Raw genomic sequence first — 24630 nt, 5'->3', positions numbered from 1 at the left:
GGTGAGTTAGTCGGACAACGCTACAACATACGTCCACAAGGGGTGAGTTAGTCAGACAACGCTACAACATACGTCCACAAGGGGTGAGTTAGTCAGACAATGCTACAACATACGTCCACAAGGGGTGAGTTAGTCAGACAACGCTACAACATACGTCCACAAGGGGTGAGTTAGTCAGACAACGCTACAACATACGTCCACAAGGGGTGAGTTAGTCAGACAACGCTACAACATACGTCCACAAGGGGTGAGTTAGTCGGACAACGCTACAACATACGTCCACAAGGGGTGAGTTAATCGGACAACGCTACAACATACGTCCACAAGGGGTGAGTTAGTCAGACAACGCTACAACATACGTCCACAAGGGGTAAGTTAGTCTGACAACGCTACAACATACGTCCACAAGGGGTGAGTTAGTCGGACAACATACGTCCACAAGGGGTGAGTTAGTCGGACAACGCTACAACATACGTCCACAAGGGGTGAGTTAGTCGGACAACGCTACAACATACGTCCACAAGGGGTGAGTTAGTCGGACAACGCTACAACATACGTCCACAAGGGGTGAGTTAGCCGGACAACGCTACAACATACGTCCACAAGGGGTGAGTTAGCCGGACAACGCTACAACATACGTCCACAAGGGGTGAGTTAGTCGGGCAACGCTACAACATACGTCCACAAGGGTTGAGTTAGTCGGACAACGCTACAACATACGTCCACGAGGGGTGAGTTAGTCGGACAACGCTACAACATACGTCCACAAGGGGTGAGTTAGTCGGACAACGCTACAACATACGTCCACAAGGGGTGAGTTAGTCAGACAACGCTACAACATACGTCCACAAGGGGTGAGTTAGTCGGACAACGCTACAACATACGTCCACAAGGGGTGAGTTAGCCAGACAACGCTACAACATACGTCCACAAGGGGTGAGTTAGTCGGACAACGCTACAACATACGTCCACTAGGGGTGAGTTAGTCAGACAACATACGTCCACAAGGGGTGAGTTAGTCAGACAACGCTACAACATACGTCCACAAGGGGTGAGTTAGTCGGACAACGCTACAACATACGTCCACAAGGGGTGAGTTAGTCAGACAACATACGTCCACAAGGGGTGAGTTAGCCATACAACGCTACAACATACGTCCACAAGGGGTGAGTTAGTCAGACAACGCTACAACATACGTCCACAAGGGGTGAGTTAGTCGGACAACGCTACAACATACGTCCACAAGGGGTGAGTTAGTCGGACAACGCTACAACATACGTCCACAAGGGGTGAGTTAGTCAGACAACGCTACAACATACGTCCACAAGGGGTGAGTTAGTCAGACAACGCTACAACATACGTCCACAAGGGGTGAGTTAGTCAGACAACGCTACAACATACGTCCACAAGGGGTGAGTTAGCCAGACAACGCTACAACATACGTCCACAAGGGGTGAGTTAGTCAGACAACGCTACATCATACGTCCACAAGGGGTGAGTTAGTCTGACAACGCTACAACATACGTCCACAAGGGGTGAGTTAGTCGGACAACGCTACAACATACGTCCACAAGGGGTGAGTTAGTCGGACAACGCTACAACATACGTCCACAAGGGGTGAGTTAGTCGGACAACGCTACAACATACGTCCACGAGGGGTGAGTTAGTCGGACAACATACGTCCACAAGGGGTGAGTTAGTCGGACAACGCTACAACATACGTCCACGAGGGGTGAGTTAGTCGGACAACGCTACAACATACGTCCACGAGGGGTGAGTTAGTCAGACAACGCTACAACATACGTCCACGAGGGGTGAGTTAGTCAGACAACGCTACAACATACGTCCACTAGGGGTGAGTTAGTCGGACAACGCTACAACATACGTCCACAAGGGGTTAGTTAGTCGGACAACGCTACAACATACGTCCACAAGGGGTGAGTTAGTCAGACAACGCTACAACATACGTCCACAAGGGGTGAGTTAGTCGGACAACGCTACAACATACGTCCACTAGGGGTGAGTTAGTCAGACAACGCTACAACATACGTCCACCAGGGGTAAGTTAGTCAGACAACATACGTCCACAAGGGGTGAGTTAGCCGGACAACGCTACAACATACGTCCACAAGGGGTGAGTTAGTCAGACAACATACGTCCACGAGGGGTGAGTTAGTCGGACAACGCTACAACATACGTCCACAAGGGGTGAGTTAGTCAGACAACATACGTCCACAAGGGGTGAGTTAGCCAGACAACGCTACAACATACGTCCACTAGGGGTGAGTTAGTCTGACAACATACGTCCACAAGGGGTGAGTTAGTCAGACAACGCTACAACATACGTCTACAAGGGGTGAGTTAGTCAGACAACGCTACAACATACGTCCACAAGGGGTGAGTTAGCCAGACAACGCTACAACATACGTCCACAAGGGGTGAGTTAGCCGGACAACGCTACAACATACGTCCACAAGGGGTGAGTTAGTCGGACAACGCTACAACATACGTCCACAAGGGTTGAGTTAGTCGGACAACGCTACAACATACGTCCACAAGGGGTGAGTTAGTCGGACAACGCTACAACATACGTCCACTAGGGGTGAGTTAGTCAGACAACATACGTCCACAAGGGGTGAGTTAGTCTGACAACGCTACAACATACGTCCACGAGGGGTGAGTTAGTCAGACAACGCTACAACATACGTCCACGAGGGGTGAGTTAGTCGGACAACGCTACAACATACGTCCACAAGGGGTGAGTTAGTCAGACAACATACGTCCACGAGGGGTGAGTTAGTCAGACAACGCTACAACATACGTCCACAAGGGGTGAGTTAGTCAGACAACGCTACAACATACGTCTACAAGGGGTGAGTTAGTCAGACAACGCTACAACATACGTCCACAAGGGGTGAGTTAGCCAGACAACGCTACAACATACGTCCACAAGGGGTGAGTTAGCCGGACAACGCTACAACATACGTCCACAAGGGGTGAGTTAGTCGGACAACGCTACAACATACGTCCACAAGGGTTGAGTTAGTCGGACAACGCTACAACATACGTCCACAAGGGGTGAGTTAGTCGGACAACGCTACAACATACGTCCACTAGGGGTGAGTTAGTCAGACAACATACGTCCACAAGGGGTGAGTTAGTCTGACAACGCTACAACATACGTCCACGAGGGGTGAGTTAGTCAGACAACGCTACAACATACGTCCACGAGGGGTGAGTTAGTCGGACAACGCTACAACATACGTCCACAAGGGGTGAGTTAGTCAGACAACATACGTCCACGAGGGGTGAGTTAGTCAGACAACGCTACAACATACGTCCACAAGGGGTGAGTTAGTCAGACAACGCTACAACATACGTCCACAAGGGGTGAGTTAGTCAGACAACGCTACAACATACGTCCACAAGGGGTGAGTTAGTCAGACAACGCTACAACATACGTCCACAAGGGGAGAGTTAGCCAGACAACGCTACAACATACGTCCACAAGGGGTGAGTTAGTCGGACAACGCTACAACATACGTCCACAAGGGGTGAGTTAGTCAGACAACGCTACAACATACGTCCACAAGGGGTGAGTTAGCCGGACAACGCTACAACATACGTCCACAAGGGGTGAGTTAGTCTGACAACGCTACAACATACGTCCACAAGGGGTGAGTTAGTCGGACAACGCTACAACATACGTCCACAAGGGGTGAGTTAGTCGGACAACGCTACAACATACGTCCACAAGGGGTGAGTTAGTCGGACAACGCTACAACATACGTCCACAAGGGGTGAGTTAGTCTGACAACGCTACAACATACGTCCACAAGGGGTGAGTTAGTCAGACAACGCTACAACATACGTCCACGAGGGGTGAGTTAGTCGGACAACGCTACAACATACGTCCACGAGGGTTGAGTTAGTCGGACAACGCTACAACATACGTCCACCAGGGGTGAGTTAGTCAGACAACGCTACAACATACGTCCACAAGGGGTGAGTTAGTCGGACAACGCTACAACATACGTCCACAAGGGGTGAGTTAGTCGGACAACGCTACAACATACGTCCACAAGGGGTGAGTTAGTCGGACAACGCTACAACATACGTCCACAAGGGGTGAGTTAGTCAGACAACATACGTCCACGAGGGGTGAGTTAGTCAGACAATGCTACAACATACGTCCACGAGGGGTGAGTTAGTCGGACAACATACGTCCACAAGGGGTGAGTTAGTCGGACAACGCTACAACATACGTCCACAAGGGGTGAGTTAGTCGGACAACATACGTCCACAAGGGGTGAGTTAGTCAGACAACGCTACAACATACGTCCACAAGGGGTGAGTTAGTCGGACAACGCTACAACATACGTCCACAAGGGGTGAGTTAGTTCGACAACGCTACAACATACGTCCACAAGGGGTGAGTTAGTCGGACAACGCTACAACATACGTCCACAAGGGGTGAGTTAGCCAGACAACGCTACAACATACGTCCACAAGGGTTGAGTTAGTCAGACAACGCTACAACATACGTCCACAAGGGGTGAGTTAGTCGGACAACGCTACAACATACGTCCACAAGGGGTGAGTTAGTCTGACAACGCTACAACATACGTCCACAAGGGTTGAGTTAGTCGGACAACGCTACAACATACGTCCACAAGGGGTGAGTTAGTCGGACAACGCTACAACATACGTCCACTAGGGGTGAGTTAGTCAGACAACATACGTCCACAAGGGGTGAGTTAGCCGGACAACGCTACAACATACGTCCACGAGGGGTGAGTTAGTCAGACAACGCTACAACATACGTCCACGAGGGGTGAGTTAGTCGGACAACGCTACAACATACGTCCACAAGGGGTGAGTTAGTCAGACAACATACGTCCACGAGGGGTGAGTTAGTCAGACAACGCTACAACATACGTCCACAAGGGGTGAGTTAGTCAGACAACGCTACAACATACGTCCACAAGGGGTGAGTTAGTCAGACAACGCTACAACATACGTCCACAAGGGGTGAGTTAGTCAGACAACGCTACAACATACGTCCACAAGGGGTGAGTTAGTCAGACAACGCTACAACATACGTCCACAAGGGGAGAGTTAGCCAGACAACGCTACAACATACGTCCACAAGGGGTGAGTTAGTCGGACAACGCTACAACATACGTCCACAAGGGGTGAGTTAGTCAGACAACGCTACAACATACGTCCACAAGGGGTGAGTTAGCCGGACAACGCTACAACATACGTCCACAAGGGGTGAGTTAGTCTGACAACGCTACAACATACGTCCACAAGGGGTGAGTTAGTCGGACAACGCTACAACATACGTCCACAAGGGGTGAGTTAGTCGGACAACGCTACAACATACGTCCACAAGGGGTGAGTTAGTCGGACAACGCTACAACATACGTCCACAAGGGGTGAGTTAGTCTGACAACGCTACAACATACGTCCACGAGGGGTGAGTTAGTCAGACAACGCTACAACATACGTCCACGAGGGGTGAGTTAGTCGGACAACGCTACAACATACGTCCACGAGGGTTGAGTTAGTCGGACAACGCTACAACATACGTCCACAAGGGGTGAGTTAGTCGGACAACGCTACAACATACGTCCACAAGGGGTGAGTTAGTCGGACAATGCTACAACATACGTCCACGAGGGGTGAGTTAGTCGGACAACATACGTCCACAAGGGGTGAGTTAGTCGGACAACGCTACAACATACGTCCACAAGGGGTGAGTTAGTCGGACAACATACGTCCACAAGGGGTGAGTTAGTCAGACAACGCTACAACATACGTCCACAAGGGGTGAGTTAGTCGGACAACGCTACAACATACGTCCACAAGGGGTGAGTTAGTTCGACAACGCTACAACATACGTCCACAAGGGGTGAGTTAGTCGGACAACGCTACAACATACGTCCACAAGGGGTGAGTTAGCCAGACAACGCTACAACATACGTCCACAAGGGTTGAGTTAGTCAGACAACGCTACAACATACGTCCACAAGGGGTGAGTTAGTCGGACAACGCTACAAGATACGTCCACAAGGGGTGAGTTAGTCGGACAACGCTACAACATACGTCCACAAGGGTTGAGTTAGTCGGACAACGCTACAACATACGTCCACAAGGGGTGAGTTAGTCAGACAACATACGTCCACAAGGGGTGAGTTAGTCAGACAACATACGTCCACAAGGGGTGAGTTAGTCAGACAACGCTACAACATACGTCCACAAGGGGTGAGTTAGTCGGACAACGCTACAACATACGTCCACAAGGGGTGAGTTAGTCAGACAACGCTACAACATACGTCCACAAGGGGTGAGTTAGTCAGACAACGCTACAACATACGTCCACAAGGGGTGAGTTAGTCAGACAACGCTACAACATACGTCCACAAGGGGTGAGTTAGTCAGACAACGCTACAACATACGTCCACAAGGGGTGAGTTAGTCGGACAACGCTACAACATACGTCCACAAGGGGTGAGTTAATCGGACAACGCTACAACATACGTCCACAAGGGGTGAGTTAGTCAGACAACGCTACAACATACGTCCACAAGGGGTGAGTTAGTCGGACAACATACGTCCACAAGGGGTGAGTTAGTCGGACAACGCTACAACATACGTCCACAAGGGGTGAGTTAGCCGGACAACGCTACAACATACGTCCACAAGGGGTGAGTTAGTCGGACAACGCTACAACATACGTCCACAAGGGGTGAGTTAGCCGGATAACGCTACAACATACGTCCACAAGGGGTGAGTTAGCCGGACAACGCTACAACATACGTCCACAAGGGGTGAGTTAGTCGGGCAACGCTACAACATACGTCCACAAGGGTTGAGTTAGTCGGACAACGCTACAACATACGTCCACGAGGGGTGAGTTAGTCGGACAACGCTACAACATACGTCCACGAGGGGTGAGTTAGTCAGACAACGCTACAACATACGTCCACTAGGGGTGAGTTAGTCGGACAACGCTACAACATACGTCCACTAGGGGTGAGTTAGTCGGACAACGCTACAACATACGTCCACGAGGGGTGAGTTAGTCGGACAACGCTACAACATACGTCCACAAGGGGTGAGTTAGTCAGACAACGCTACAACATACGTCCACAAGGGGTGAGTTAGTCGGACAACGCTACAACATACGTCCACAAGGGGTGAGTTAGCCAGACAACGCTACAACATACGTCCACAAGGGGTGAGTTAGTCGGACAACGCTACGACATACGTCCACTAGGGGTGAGTTAGTCAGACAACATACGTCCACAAGGGGTGAGTTAGTCAGACAACGCTACAACATACGTCCACAAGGGGTGAGTTAGTCGGACAACGCTACAACATACGTCCACAAGGGGTGAGTTAGTCAGACAACATACGTCCACAAGGGGTGAGTTAGCCAGACAACGCTACAACATACGTCCACAAGGGGTGAGTTAGTCAGACAACGCTACAACATACGTCCACAAGGGGTGAGTTAGTCGGACAACGCTACAACATACGTCCACAAGGGGTGAGTTAGTCGGACAACGCTACAACATACGTCCACAAGGGGTGAGTTAGTCGGACAACGCTACAACATACGTCCACAAGGGGTGAGTTAGTCAGACAACGCTACAACATACGTCCACAAGAGGTGAGTTAGCCGGACAACGCTACAACATACGTCCACAAGGGGTGAGTTAGTCGGACAACGCTACAACATACGTCCACAAGGGGTGAGTTAGTCGGACAACGCTACAACATACGTCCACAAGGGGTGAGTTAGTCGGACAACGCTACAACATACGTCCACGAGGGGTGAGTTAGTCGGACAACATACGTCCACAAGGGGTGAGTTAGTCGGACAACGCTACAACATACGTCCACAAGGGGTGAGTTAGTCGGACAACGCTACAACATACGTCCACGAGGGGTGAGTTAGTCAGACAACGCTACAACATACGTCCACGAGGGGTGAGTTAGTCAGACAACGCTACAACATACGTCCACTAGGGGTGAGTTAGTCGGACAACGCTACAACATACGTCCACAAGGGGTGAGTTAGTCGGACAACGCTACAACATACGTCCACAATGGGTGAGTTAGTCAGACAACGCTACAACATACGTCCACAAGGGGTGAGTTAGTCGGACAACGCTACAACATACGTCCACTAGGGGTGAGTTAGTCAGACAACGCTACAACATACGTCCACCAGGGGTGAGTTAGTCAGACAACATACGTCCACAAGGGGTGAGTTAGCCGGACAACGCTACAACATACGTCCACAAGGGGTGAGTTAGTCGGACAACGCTACAACATACGTCCACAAGGGGTGAGTTAGTCAGACAACATACGTCCACAAGGGGTGAGTTAGTCAGACAACGCTACAACATACGTCCAGAAGGGGTGAGTTAGTCGGACAACGCTACAACATACGTCCACAAGGGGTGAGTTAGTCGGACAACGCTACAACATACGTCCACAAGGGGTGAGTTAGTCAGACAACGCTACAACATACCTCCACAAGGGGTGAGTTAGTCAGACAACGCTACAACATACGTCCACAAGGGTTGAGTTAGTCGGACAACGCTACAACATACGTCCACAAGGGGTGAGTTAGCCAGACAACGCTACAACATACGTCCACGAGGGGTGAGTTAGTCAGACAACGCTACAACATACGTCCACAAGGGGTGAGTTAGTCAGACAACGCTACAACATACGTCCACAAGGGGTGAGTTAGTCGGACAACGCTACAACATACGTCCACAAGGGGTGAGTTAGTCGGACAACGCTACAACATACGTCCACAAGGGGTGAGTTAGTCGGACAACGCTACAACATACGTCCACAAGGGGTGAGTTAGTCGGACAACGCTACAACATACGTCCACAAGGGGTGAGTTAGTCAGACAACGCTACAACATACGTCCACAAGGGGTGAGTTAGTCGGACAACGCTACAACATACGTCCACAAGGGGTGAGTTAGCCAGACAACGCTACAACATACGTCCACAAGGGGTGAGTTAGTCGGACAACATACGTCCACAAGGGGTGAGTTAGTCTGACAACGCTACAACATACGTCCACGAGGGGTGAGTTAGTCAGACAACGCTACAACATACGTCCACGAGGGGTGAGTTAGTCGGACAACGCTACAACATACGTCCACAAGGGGTGAGTTAGTCAGACAACATACGTCCACGAGGGGTGAGTTAGTCAGACAACGCTACAACATACGTCCACAAGGGGTGAGTTAGTCAGACAACGCTACAACATACGTCCACAAGGGGTGAGTTAGTCAGACAACGCTACAACATACGTCCACAAGGGGTGAGTTAGCCAGACAACGCTACAACATACGTCCACAAGGGGTGAGTTAGTCGGACAACGCTACAACATACGTCCACAAGGGGTGAGTTAGTCAGACAACGCTACAACATACGTCCACAAGGGGTGAGTTAGTCAGACAACGCTACAACATACGTCCACAAGGGGTGAGTTAGTCAGACAACGCTACAACATACATCCACAAGGGGTGAGTTAGCCAGACAACGCTACAACATACGTCCACAAGGGGTGAGTTAGTCGGACAACGCTACAACATACGTCCACAAGGGGTGAGTTAGTCGGACAACGCTACAACATACGTCCACGAGGGGTGAGTTAGTCAGACAACGCTACAACATACGTCCACGAGGGGTGAGTTAGTCAGACAACGCTACAACATACGTCCACTAGGGGTGAGTTAGTCGGACAACGCTACAACATACGTCCACAAGGGGTGAGTTAGTCGGACAACGCTACAACATACGTCCACAATGGGTGAGTTAGTCAGACAACGCTACAACATACGTCCACAAGGGGTGAGTTAGTCGGACAACGCTACAACATACGTCCACTAGGGGTGAGTTAGTCAGACAACGCTACAACATACGTCCACCAGGGGTGAGTTAGTCAGACAACATACGTCCACAAGGGGTGAGTTAGCCGGACAACGCTACAACATACGTCCACAAGGGGTGAGTTAGTCGGACAACGCTACAACATACGTCCACAAGGGGTGAGTTAGTCAGACAACATACGTCCACAAGGGGTGAGTTAGTCAGACAACGCTACAACATACGTCCACAAGGGGTGAGTTAGTCGGACAACGCTACAACATACGTCCACAAGGGGTGAGTTAGTCGGACAACGCTACAACATACGTCCACAAGGGGTGAGTTAGTCAGACAACGCTACAACATACGTCCACAAGGGGTGAGTTAGCCGGACAACGCTACAACATACGTCCACTAGGGGTGAGTTAGTCAGACAACGCTACAACATACGTCCACAAGGGGTGAGTTAGTCAGACAACGCTACAACATACGTCCACAAGGGGTGAGTTAGTCAGACAACATACGTCCACAAGGGGTGAGTTAGTCAGACAACGCTACAACATACCTCCACAAGGGGTGAGTTAGTCAGACAACGCTACAACATACGTCCACAAGGGTTGAGTTAGTCGGACAACGCTACAACATACGTCCACAAGGGGTGAGTTAGTCGGACAACGCTACAACATACGTCCACTAGGGGTGAGTTAGTCAGACAACGCTACAACATACGTCCACCAGGGGTGAGTTAGTCAGACAACATACGTCCACAAGGGGTGAGTTAGCCGGACAACGCTACAACATACGTCCACAAGGGGTGAGTTAGTCGGACAACGCTACAACATACGTCCACAAGGGGTGAGTTAGTCAGACAACATACGTCCACAAGGGGTGAGTTAGTCAGACAACGCTACAACATACGTCCAGAAGGGGTGAGTTAGTCGGACAACGCTACAACATACGTCCACAAGGGGTGAGTTAGTCGGACAACGCTACAACATACGTCCACAAGGGGTGAGTTAGTCAGACAACGCTACAACATACGTCCACAAGGGGTGAGTTAGTCAGACAACGCTACAACATACGTCCACAAGGGGTGAGTTAGCCGGACAACGCTACAACATACGTCCACTAGGGGTGAGTTAGTCAGACAACGCTACAACATACGTCCACAAGGGGTGAGTTAGTCAGACAACGCTACAACATACGTCCACAAGGGGTGAGTTAGTCAGACAACATACGTCCACAAGGGGTGAGTTAGTCAGACAACGCTACAACATACCTCCACAAGGGGTGAGTTAGTCAGACAACGCTACAACATACGTCCACAAGGGTTGAGTTAGTCGGACAACGCTACAACATACGTCCACAAGGGGTGAGTTAGCCAGACAACGCTACAACATACGTCCACGAGGGGTGAGTTAGTCAGACAACGCTACAACATACGTCCACAAGGGGTGAGTTAGTCAGACAACGCTACAACATACGTCCACAAGGGGTGAGTTAGTCGGACAACGCTACAACATACGTCCACAAGGGGTGAGTTAGTCGGACAACGCTACAACATACGTCCACAAGGGGTGAGTTAGTCGGACAACGCTACAACATACGTCCACAAGGGGTGAGTTAGTCAGACAACGCTACAACATACGTCCACAAGGGGTGAGTTAGTCGGACAACGCTACAACATACGTCCACAAGGGGTGAGTTAGCCAGACAACGCTACAACATACGTCCACAAGGGGTGAGTTAGTCGGACAACATACGTCCACAAGGGGTGAGTTAGTCTGACAACGCTACAACATACGTCCACAAGGGGTGAGTTAGTCGGACAACGCTACAACATACGTCCACAAGGGGTGAGTTAGTCAGACAACGCTACAACATACGTCCACAAGGGGTGAGTTAGTCTGACAACGCTACAACATACGTCCACAAGGGGTGAGTTAGTCAGACAACGCTACAACATACGTCCACAAGGGGTGAGTTAGTCAGACAACGCTACAACATACGTCCACAAGGGGTGAGTTAGCCAGACAACGCTACAACATACGTCCACAAGGGGTGAGTTAGTCGGACAACGCTACAACATACGTCCACAAGGGGTGAGTTAGTCAGACAACGCTACAACATACGTCCACAAGGGGTGAGTTAGTCAGACAACGCTACAACATACGTCCACAAGGGGTGAGTTAGTCAGACAACGCTACAACATACATCCACAAGGGGTGAGTTAGTCAGACAACATACGTCCACAAGGGGTGAGTTAGCCGGACAACGCTACAACATACGTCCACAAGGGGTGAGTTAGTCAGACAATGCTACAACATACGTCCACAAGGGGTGAGTTAGCCGGACAACGCTACAACATACGTCCACGAGGGGTGAGTTAGTCGGACAACGCTACAACATACGTCCACAAGGGGTGAGTTAGCCAGACAACGCTACAACATACGTCCACAAGGGGTGAGTTAGTCAGACAACGCTACAACATACGTCCACGAGGGGTGAGTTAGTCGGACAACGCTACAACATACGTCCACTAGGGGTGAGTTAGTCAGACAACGCTACAACATACGTCCACAAGGGGTGAGTTAGTCGGACAACGCTACAACATACGTCCACAAGGGGTGAGTTAGTCGGACAACGCTACAACATACGTCCACTAGGGGTGAGTTAGTCAGACAACATACGTCCACAAGGGGTGAGTTAGCCAGACAACGCTACAACATACGTCCACAAGGGGTGAGTTAGTCGGACAACATACGTCCACAAGGGGTGAGGTAGTCAGACAACGCTACAACATACGTCCACAAGGGGTGAGGTAGTCGGACAACGCTACAACATACGTCCACAAGGGGTGAGTTAGTCGGACAACGCTACAACATACGTCCACAAGGGGTGAGTTAGTCGGACAACGCTACAACATACGTCCACAAGGGGTGAGTTAGTCGGACAACGCTACAACATACGTCCACAAGGGGTGAGTTAGTCGGACAACGCTACAACATACGTCCACTAGGGGTGAGTTAGTCAGACAACGCTACAACATACGTCCACAAGGGGTGAGTTAGTCAGACAACATACGTCCACAAGGGGTGAGTTAGTCGGACAACGCTACAACATACGTCCACTAGGGGTGAGTTAGTCAGACAACGCTACAACATACGTCCACAAGGGGTGAGTTAGTCAGACAACATACGTCCACAAGGGGTGAGTTAGCCAGACAACGCTACAACATACGTCCACAAGGGGTGAGTTAGTCGGACAACATACGTCCACAAGGGGTGAGGTAGTCAGACAACGCTACAACATACGTCCACAAGGGGTGAGGTAGTCGGACAACGCTACAACATACGTCCACAAGGGGTGAGTTAGCCAGACAACGCTACAACATACGTCCACAAGGGGTGAGTTAGTCGGACAACGCTACAACATACGTCCACAAGGGGTGAGTTAGTCGGACAACGCTACAACATACGTCCACAAGGGGTGAGTTAGTCGGACAACGCTACAACATACGTCCACAAGGGGTGAGTTAGCCGGACAACGCTACAACATACGTCCACAAGGGGTGAGTTAGTCGGACAACGCTACAACATACGTCCACGAGGGGTGAGTTAGTCAGACAACGCTACAACATACGTCCACGAGGGGTGAGTTAGTCGGACAACATACGTCCACAAGGGGTGAGTTAGTCAGACAACGCTACAACATACGTCCACAAGGGGTGAGTTAGTCGGACAACGCTACAACATACGTCCACAAGGGGTGAGTTAGTCTGACAACGCTACAACATACGTCCACGAGGGGTGAGTTAGTCAGACAACGCTACAACATACGTCCACAAGGGGTGAGTTAGCCAGACAACGCTACAACATACGTCCACAAGGGGTGAGTTAGTCGGACAACGCTACAACATACGTCCACAAGGGGTGAGTTAGTCAGACAACGCTACAACATACGTCCACAAGGGGTGAGTTAGTCAGACAACGCTACAACATACATCCACAAGGGGTGAGTTAGTCAGACAACATACGTCCACAAGGGGTGAGTTAGCCGGACAACGCTACAACATACGTCCACAAGGGGTGAGTTAGTCTGACAACGCTACAACATACGTCCACAAGGGGTGAGTTAGTCAGACAATGCTACAACATACGTCCACAAGGGGTGAGTTAGCCGGACAACGCTACAACATACGTCCACGAGGGGTGAGTTAGTCGGACAACGCTACAACATACGTCCACTAGGGGTGAGTTAGTCAGACAACGCTACAACATACGTCCACAAGGGGTGAGTTAGTCGGACAACGCTACAACATACGTCCACAAGGGGTGAGTTAGTCGGACAACGCTACAACATACGTCCACAAGGGGTGAGTTAGTCAGACAACATACGTCCACAAGGGGTGAGTTAGCCAGACAACGCTACAACATACGTCCACAAGGGGTGAGTTAGTCGGACAACATACGTCCACAAGGGGTGAGGTAGTCAGACAACGCTACAACATACGTCCACAAGGGGTGAGGTAGTCGGACAACGCTACAACATACGTCCACAAGGGGTGAGTTAGTCGGACAACGCTACAACATACGTCCACAAGGGGTGAGTTAGTCGGACAACGCTACAACATACGTCCACTAGGGGTGAGTTAGTCAGACAACGCTACAACATACGTCCACAAGGGGTGAGTTAGTCTGACAACGCTACAACATACGTCCACGAGGGGTGAGTTAGTCAGACAACGCTACAACATACGTCCACTAGGGGTGAGTTAGCCAGACAACGCTACAACATACGTCCACGAGGGGTGAGTTAGTCGGACAACATACGTCCACAAGGGGTGAGTTAGTCAGACAACGCTACAACATACGTCCACAAGGGGTGAGTTAGTCGGACAACGCTACAACATACGTCCACAAGGGGTGAGTTAGTCTGACAACGCTACAACATACGTCCACGAGGGGTGAGTTAGTCAGACAACGCTACAACATACGTCCACAATGGGTGAGTTAGTCGGACAACGCTACAACATACGTCCACTAGGGGTGAGTTAGTCGGACAACGCTACAACATACGTCCACTAGGGGTGAGTTAGTCAGACAACGCTACAACATACGTCCACAAGGGGTGAGTTAGTCGGACAACGCTACAACATACGTCCACTAGGGGTGAGTTAGTCAGACAACGCTACAACATACGTCCACGAGGGGTGAGTTAGTCAGACAACGCTACAACATACGTCCACAAGGGGTGAGTTAGTCTGACAACGCTACAACATACGTCCACGAGGGGTGAGTTAGTCAGACAACGCTACAACATACGTCCACGAGGGGTGAGTTAGTCGGACAACGCTACAACATACGTCCACAAGGGGTGAGTTATTCAGACAACGCTACAACATACGTCCACAAGGGGTGAGTTAGTCAGACAACGCTACAACATACGTCCACCAGGGGTGAGTTAGTCGGACAACGCTACAACATACGTCCACAAGGGGTGAGTTAGTCGGACAACGCTACAACATACGTCCACATGGGGTGAGTTAGTCAGACAACATACGTCCACGGGGGGTGAGTTAGTCAGACAACGCTACAACATACGTCCACAAGGGGTGAGTTAGTCAGACAACATACGTCCACGAGGGGTGAGTTAGTCAGACAACGCTACAACATACGTCCACAAGGGGTGAGTTAGTCAGACAACGCTACAACATACGTCCACAAGGGGAGAGTTAGCCAGACAACGCTAAAACATACGTCCACAAGGGGTGAGTTAGTCGGACAACGCTACAACATACGTCCACAAGGGGTGAGTTAGTCAGACAACGCTACAACATACGTCCACAAGGGGTGAGTTAGCCGGACAACGCTACAACATACGTCCACAAGGGGTGAGTTAGTCTGACAACGCTACAACATACGTCCACAAGGGGTGAGTTAGTCGGACAACGCTACAACATACGTCCACAAGGGGTGAGTTAGTCGGACAACGCTACAACATACGTCCACAAGGGGTGAGTTAGTCAGACAACGCTACAACATACGTCCACAAGGGGTGAGTTAGTCAGACAACGCTACAACATACGTCCACGAGGGGTGAGTTAGTCAGACAACGCTACAACATACGTCCACAAGGGGTTGAGTTAGTCGGACAACGCTACAACATACGTCCACAAGGGTTGAGTTAGTCGGACAACGCTACAACATACGTCCACAAGGGGTGAGTTAGTCAGACAACGCTACAACATACGTCCACAAGGGGTGAGTTAGTCAGACAATGCTACAACATACGTCCACGAGGGGTGAGTTAGTCGGACAACATACGTCCACAAGGGGTGAGTTAGTCGGACAACGCTACAACATACGTCCACAAGGGGTGAGTTAGTCGGACAACATACGTCCACAAGGGGTGAGTTAGTCAGACAACGCTACAACATACGTCCACAAGGGGTGAGTTAGTCAGACAACGCTACAACATACGTCCACAAGGGGTGTTAGTCGGACAACGCTACAACATACGTCCACAAGGGGTGAGTTAGCCAGACAACGCTACAACATACGTCCACAAGGGTTGAGTTAGTCGGACAACGCTACAACATACGTCCACAAGGGGTGAGTTAGTCAGACAACGCTACAACATACGTCCACAAGGGGTGAGTTAGTCAGACAACGCTACAACATACGTCCACAAGGGGTGAGTTAGTCAGACAACATACGTCCACAAGGGGTGAGTTAGTCAGACAACGCTACAACATACGTCCACAAGGGGTGAGTTAGTCAGACAACGCTACAACATACATCCACGAGGGGTGAGTTAGTCGGACAACGCTACAACATACGTCCACAAGGGGTGAGTTAGTCAGACAACGCTACAACATACGTCCACAAGGGGTGAGTTAGTCAGACAATGCTACAACATACGTCCACAAGGGGTGAGTTAGTCAGACAACGCTACAACATACGTCCACAAGGGGTGAGTTAGTCAGACAACGCTACAACATACGTCCACAAGGGGTGAGTTAGTCAGACAACGCTACAACATACGTCCACAAGGGGTGAGTTAGCCAGACAACGCTACAACATACGTCCACAAGGGGTGAGTTAGTCAGACAACGCTACAACATACGTCCACAAGGGGTGAGTTAGTCGAACAACGCTACAACATACATCCACAAGGGGTGAGTTAGTCGGACAACGCTACAACATACGTCCACAAGGGGTGAGTTAGTCAGACAACGCTACAACATACGTCCACAAGGGGTGAGTTAGTCTGACAACGCTACAACATACGTCCACAAGGGGTGAGTTAGTCGGACAACATACGTCCACAAGGGGTGAGTTAGTCGGACAACGCTACAACATACGTCCACAAGGGGTGAGTTAGTCGGACAACGCTACAACATACGTCCACAAGGGGTGAGTTAGTCGGACAACGCTACAACATACGTCCACAAGGGGTGAGTTAGCCGGACAACGCTACAACATACGTCCACAAGGGGTGAGTTAGCCGGACAACGCTACAACATACGTCCACAAGGGGTGAGTTAGCCAGACAACGCTACAACATACGTCCACAAGGGTTGAGTTAGTCGGACAACGCTACAACATACGTCCACAAGGGGTGAGTTAGTCAGACAACGCTACAACATACGTCCACAAGGGGTGAGTTAGTCAGACAACGCTACAACATACGTCCACAAGGGGTGAGTTAGTCAGACAACATACGTCCACAAGGGGTGAGTTAGTCAGACAATGCTACAACATACGTCCACAAGGGGTGAGTTAGTCAGACAACGCTACAACATACGTCCACAAGGGGTGAGTTAGTCAGACAACGCTACAACATACGTCCACAAGGGGTGAGTTAGTCGAACAACGCTACAACATACATCCACAAGGGGTGAGTTAGTCTGACAACGCTACAACATACGTCCACAAGGGGTGAGTTAGTCGGACAACGCTACAACATACGTCCACGAGGGGTGAGTTAGTCAGACAACGCTACAACATACGTCCACAAGGGGTGAGTTAGTCAGACAACGCTACAACATACGTCCACAAGGGGTGAGTTAGTCTGACAACGCTACAACATACGTCCACAAGGGGTGAGTTAGTCGGACAACATACGTCCACAAGGGGTGAGTTAGTCGGACAACGCTACAACATACGTCCACAAGGGGTGAGTTAGTCGGACAACGCTACAACATACGTCCACAAGGGGTGAGTTAGCCGGACAACGCTACAACATACGTCCACAAGGGGTGAGTTAGCCGGACAACGCTACAACATACGTCCACAAGGGGTGAGTTAGTCGGGCAACGCTACAACATACGTCCACAAGGGTTGAGTTAGTCGGACAACGCTACAACATACGTCCACGAGGGGTGAGTTAGTCGGACAACGCTACAACATACGTCCACAAGGGGTGAGTTAGTCGGACAACGCTACAACATACGTCCACAAGGGGTGAGTTAGTCAGACAACGCTACAACATACGTCCACAAGGGGTGAGTTAGTCGGACAACGCTACAACATACGTCCACAAGGGGTGAGTTAGTTCGGACAACGCTACAACATACGTCCACTAGGGGTGAGTTAGTCAGACAACATACGTCCACAAGGGGTGAGTTAGTCAGACAACGCTACAACATACGTCCACGAGGGGTGAGTTAGTCAGACAACGCTACAACATACGTCCACAAGGGGTGAGTTAGTCGGGCAACGCTACAACATACGTCCACAAGGGGTGAGTTAGTCGGGCAACGCTACAACATACGTCCACAAGGGGTGAGTTAGTCAGATAACGCTACAACATACGTCCACAAGGGGTGAGTTAGTCTGACAACGCTACAACATACGTCCACAAGGGGTGAGTTAGTCAGATAACGCTACAACATACGTCCACAAGGGGTGAGTTAGTCTGACAACGCTACAACATACGTCCACGAGGGGTGAGTTAGTCAGACAACGCTACAACATACGTCCACGAGAGGTGAGTTAGTCGGACAACGCTACAACATACGTCCACAAGGGGTAAGTTAGTCAGACAACATACGTCCACGAGGGGTGAGTTAGTCAGACAACGCTACAACATACGTCCACAAGGGGTGAGTTAGTCGGACAACGCTACAACATACGTCCACAAGGGGTGAGTTAGTCAGACAACATACGTCCACAAGGGGTGAGTTAGCCAGACAACGCTACAACATACGTCCACAAGGGGTGAGTTAGTCAGACAACGCTACAACATACGTCCACAAGGGGTGAGTTAGTCGGACAACGCTACAACATACGTCCACAAGGGGTGAGTTAGTCGGACAACGCTACAACATACGTCCACAAGGGGTGAGTTAGCCAGACAACGCTACAACATACGTCCACAAGGGGTGAGTTAGTCAGACAACGCTACAACATACGTCCACAAGGGGTGAGTTAGTCAGACAACGCTACATCATACGTCCACAAGGGGTGAGTTAGTCGGACAACGCTACAACATACGTCCACAAGGGGTGAGTTAGTCAGACAACGCTACAACATACGTCCACAAGGGGTGAGTTAGTCTGACAACGCTACAACATACGTCCACGAGGGGTGTGTTAGTCGAACAACATACGTCCACAAGGGGTGAGTTAGTCGAACAACATACGTCCACAAGGGGTGAGTTAGCCAGACAACGCTACAACATACGTCCACAAGGGGTGAGTTAGTCAGACAACGCTACAACATACGTCCACAAGGGGTGAGTTAGTCAGACAACGCTACAACATACATCCACGAGGGGTGAGTTAGTCGGACAACGCTACAACATACGTCCACAAGGGGTGAGTTAGTCGGACAACGCTACAACATACGTCCACAAGGGGTGAGTTAGTCGGACAACGCTACAACATACGTCCACTAGGGGTGAGTTAGTCAGACAACATACGTCCACAAGGGGTGAGTTAGCCAGACAACGCTACAACATACGTCCACAAGGGGTGAGTTAGTCGGACAACATACGTCCACAAGGGGTGAGGTAGTCAGACAACGCTACAACATACGTCCACAAGGGGTGAGGTAGTCGGACAACGCTACAACATACGTCCACAAGGGGTGAGTTAGCCAGACAACGCTACAACATACGTCCACAAGGGGTGAGTTAGTCAGACAACGCTACAACATACGTCCACAAGGGGTGAGTTAGTCAGACAACATACGTCCACGAGGGGTGAGTTAGTCAGACAACGCTACAACATACGTCCACAAGGGGTGAGTTAGTCAGACAACGCTACAACATACGTCCACAAGGGGTGAGTTAGTCAGACAACGCTACAACATACGTCCACAAGGGGTGAGTTAGCCGGACAACGCTACAACATACGTCCACAAGGGGTGAGTTAGTCGGACAACGCTACAACATACGTCCACAAGGGGTGAGTTAGTCAGACAACGCTACAACATACGTCCACAAGGGGTGAGTTAGTCAGACAACGCTACAACATACGTCCACAAGGGGTGAGTTAGTCGGACAACGCTACAACATACGTCCACAAGGGGTGAGTTAGTCGGACAACGCTACAACATACGTCCACAAGGGGTGAGTTAGTCAGACAACGCTACAACATACGTCCACAAGGGGTGAGTTAGTCAGACAACGCTACAACATACGTCCACAAGGGGTGAGTTAGTCTGACAACGCTACAACATACGTCCACAAGGGGTGAGTTAGTTGGACAACGCTACAACATACGTCCACAAGGGGTGAGTTAGTCTGACAACGCTACAACATACGTCCACAAGGGGTGAGTTAGTTGGACAACGCTACAACATACGTCCACAAGGGGTGAGTTAGTCGGACAACGCTACAACATACGTCCACTAGGGGTGAGTTAGTCAGACAACATACGTCCACAAGGGGTGAGTTAGCCAGACAACGCTACAACATACGTCCACAAGGGGTGAGTTAGTCGGACAACATACGTCCACAAGGGGTGAGGTAGTCAGACAACGCTACAACATACGTCCACAAGGGGTGAGGTAGTCGGACAACGCTACAACATACGTCCACAAGGGGTGAGTTAGTCAGACAACGCTACAACATACGTCCACTAGGGGTGAGTTAGTCGGACAACGCTACAACATACGTCCACAAGGGGTGAGTTAGTCGGACAACGCTACAACATACGTCCACAAGGGGTGAGTTAGCCGGACAACGCTACAACATACGTCCACAAGGGGTGAGTTAGTCGGACAACGCTACAACATACGTCCACGAGGGGTGAGTTAGTCAGACAACGCTACAACATACGTCCACGAGGGGTGAGTTAGTCGGACAACGCTACAACATACGTCCACAAGGGGTGAGTTAGTCGGACAACGCTACAACATACGTCCACGAGGGGTGAGTTAGTCGGACAACGCTACAACATACGTCCACAAGGGGTGAGTTAGCCGGACAACGCTACAACATACGTCCACAAGGGGTGAGTTAGCCGGACAACGCTACAACATACGTCCACAAGGGGTGAGTTAGTCGGACAACGCTACAACATACGTCCACGAGGGGTGAGTTAGTCAGACAACGCTACAACATACGTCCACGAGGGGTGAGTTAGTCGGACAACGCTACAACATACGTCCACCAGGGGTGAGTTAGTCAGACAACGCTACAACATACGTCCACGAGGGGTGAGTTAGTCAGACAACGCTACAACATACGTCCACAAGGGGTGAGTTATTCAGACAACGCTACAACATACGTCCACGAGGGGTGAGTTAGTCAGACAACGCTACAACATACGTCCACCAGGGGTGAGTTAGTCAGACAACATACGTCCACAAGGGGTGAGTTAGCCGGACAACGCTACAACATACGTCCACAAGGGGTGAGTTAGTCGGACAACGCTACAACATACGTCCACAAGGGGTGAGTTAGTCAGACAACATACGTCCACAAGGGGTGAGTTAGTCGGACAACGCTACAACATACGTCCACGAGGGGTGAGTTAGTCGGACAACATACGTCCACAAGGGGTGAGTTAGTCGGACAACGCTACAACATACGTCCACGAGGGGTGAGTTAGTCGGACAACATACGTCCACAAGGGGTGAGTTAGTCGGACAACGCTACAACATACGTCCACAAGGGGTGAGTTAGTCGGACAACGCTACAACATACGTCCACGAGGGGTGAGTTAGTCGGACAACATACGTCCACAAGGGGTGAGTTAGTCGGACAACGCTACAACATACGTCCACAAGGGGTGAGTTAGTCGGACAACGCTACAACATACGTCCACGAGGGGTGAGTTAGTCAGACAACGCTACAACATACGTCCACGAGGGGTGAGTTAGTCGGACAACATACGTCCACAAGGGGTGAGTTAGTCGGACAACGCTACAACATACGTCCACGAGGGGTGAGTTAGTCGGACAACATACGTCCACAAGGGGTGAGTTAGTCGGACAACGCTACAACATACGTCCACAAGGGGTGAGTTAGTCGGACAACGCTACAACATACGTCCACAAGGGGTGAGTTAGTCGGACAACGCTACAACATACGTCCACAAGGGGTGAGTTAGTCTGACAACGCTACAACATACGTCCACGAGGGGTGAGTTAGTCAGACAACGCTACAACATACGTCCACGAGGGGTGAGTTAGTCAGACAACGCTACAACATACGTCCACTAGGGGTGAGTTAGTCGGGCAACGCTACAACATACGTCCACAAGGGGTGAGTTAGGCGGACAACGCTACAACATACGTCCACAAGGGGTGAGTTAGTCAGACAACGCTACAACATACGTCCACCAGGGGTGAGTTAGTCAGACAACATACGTCCACAAGGGGTGAGTTAGCCGGACAACGCTACAACATACGTCCACAAGGGGTGAGTTAGTCGGACAACGCTACAACATACGTCCACAAGGGGTGAGTTAGTCAGACAACATACGTCCACAAGGGGTGAGTTAGTCGGACAACGCTACAACATACGTCCACAAGGGGTGAGTTAGTCAGACAACATACGTCCACAAGGGGTGAGTTAGTCGGACAACGCTACAACATACGTCCACAAGGGGTGAGTTAGTCAGACAACGCTACAACATACGTCCACAAGGGGTGAGTTAGTCGGACAACGCTACAACATACGTCCACGAGGGGTGAGTTAGTCAGACAACGCTACAACATACGTCCACGAGGGGTGAGTTAGTCGGACAACGCTACAACATACGTCCACAAGGGGTGAGTTAGTCGGACAACGCTACAACATACGTCCACAAGGGGTGAGTTAGTCGGACAACGCTACAACATACGTCCACTAGGGGTGAGTTAGTCAGACAACGCTACAACATACGTCCACAAGGGGTGAGTTAGTCAGACAACATACGTCCACAAGGGGTGAGTTAGCCAGACAACGCTACAACATACGTCCACAAGGGGTGAGTTAGTCGGACAACATACGTCCACAAGGGGTGAGGTAGTCAGACAACGCTACAACATACGTCCACAAGGGGTGAGGTAGTCGGACAACGCTACAACATACGTCCACAAGGGGTGAGTTAGCCAGACAACGCTACAACATACGTCCACAAGGGGTGAGTTAGTCGGACAACATACGTCCACAAGGGGTGAGGTAGTCAGACAACGCTACAACATACGTCCACAAGGGGTGAGGTAGTCGGACAACGCTACAACATACGTCCACAAGGGGTGAGTTAGCCAGACAACGCTACAACATACGTCCACAAGGGGTGAGTTAGTCAGACAACGCTACAACATACGTCCACAAGGGGTGAGTTAGTCAGACAACATACGTCCACGAGGGGTGAGTTAGTCAGACAACGCTACAACATACGTCCACAAGGGGTGAGTTAGTCAGACAACGCTACAACATACGTCCACAAGGGGTGAGTTAGTCAGACAACGCTACAACATACGTCCACAAGGGGTGAGTTAGTCAGACAACGCTACAACATACGTCCACGAGGGGTGAGTTAGTCAGACAACGCTACAACATACGTCCACAAGGGGTGAGTTAGTCAGACAACGCTACAACATACGTCCACAAGGGGTGAGTTAGCCGGACAACGCTACAACATACGTCCACAAGGGGTGAGTTAGTCGGACAACGCTACAACATACGTCCACAAGGGGTGAGTTAGTCAGACAACGCTACAACATACGTCCACTAGGGGTGAGTTAGTCAGACAACGCTACAACATACGTCCACAAGGGGTGAGTTAGTCAGACAACGCTACAACATACGTCCACAAGGGGTGAGTTAGTCGGACAACGCTACAACATACGTCCACAAGGGGTGAGTTAGTCAGACAACGCTACAACATACGTCCACAAGGGGTGAGTTAGTCAGACAACATACGTCCACAAGGGGTGAGTTAGCCGGACAACGCTACAACATACGTCCACAAGGGGTGAGTTAGTCTGACAACGCTACAACATACGTCCACAAGGGGTGAGTTAGTTGGACAACGCTACAACATACGTCCACAAGGGGTGAGTTAGTCGGACAACGCTACAACATACGTCCACTAGGGGTGAGTTAGTCAGACAACATACGTCCACAAGGGGTGAGTTAGCCAGACAACGCTACAACATACGTCCACAAGGGGTGAGTTAGTCGGACAACATACGTCCACAAGGGGTGAGGTAGTCAGACAACGCTACAACATACGTCCACAAGGGGTGAGGTAGTCGGACAACGCTACAACATA

General features: G+C 50.5%; 1 protein-coding gene across 1 annotated transcript in view; it reads left to right on the top strand.

The window, feature by feature from the left end:
• LOC129867656 (mitochondrial import receptor subunit TOM70-like) overlaps positions 1–24630 on the top strand; it is a 63386-nt gene that overhangs the window by 26929 nt on the left and 11827 nt on the right. The window lies entirely within an intron of this gene.

This window comes from Salvelinus fontinalis, chromosome 12 (genome assembly GCF_029448725.1).
Source record: "Salvelinus fontinalis isolate EN_2023a chromosome 12, ASM2944872v1, whole genome shotgun sequence".
NCBI lineage: Eukaryota > Metazoa > Chordata > Actinopteri > Salmoniformes > Salmonidae > Salvelinus > Salvelinus fontinalis.
This window is presented reverse-complemented; position numbering and strand designations above follow the sequence as displayed.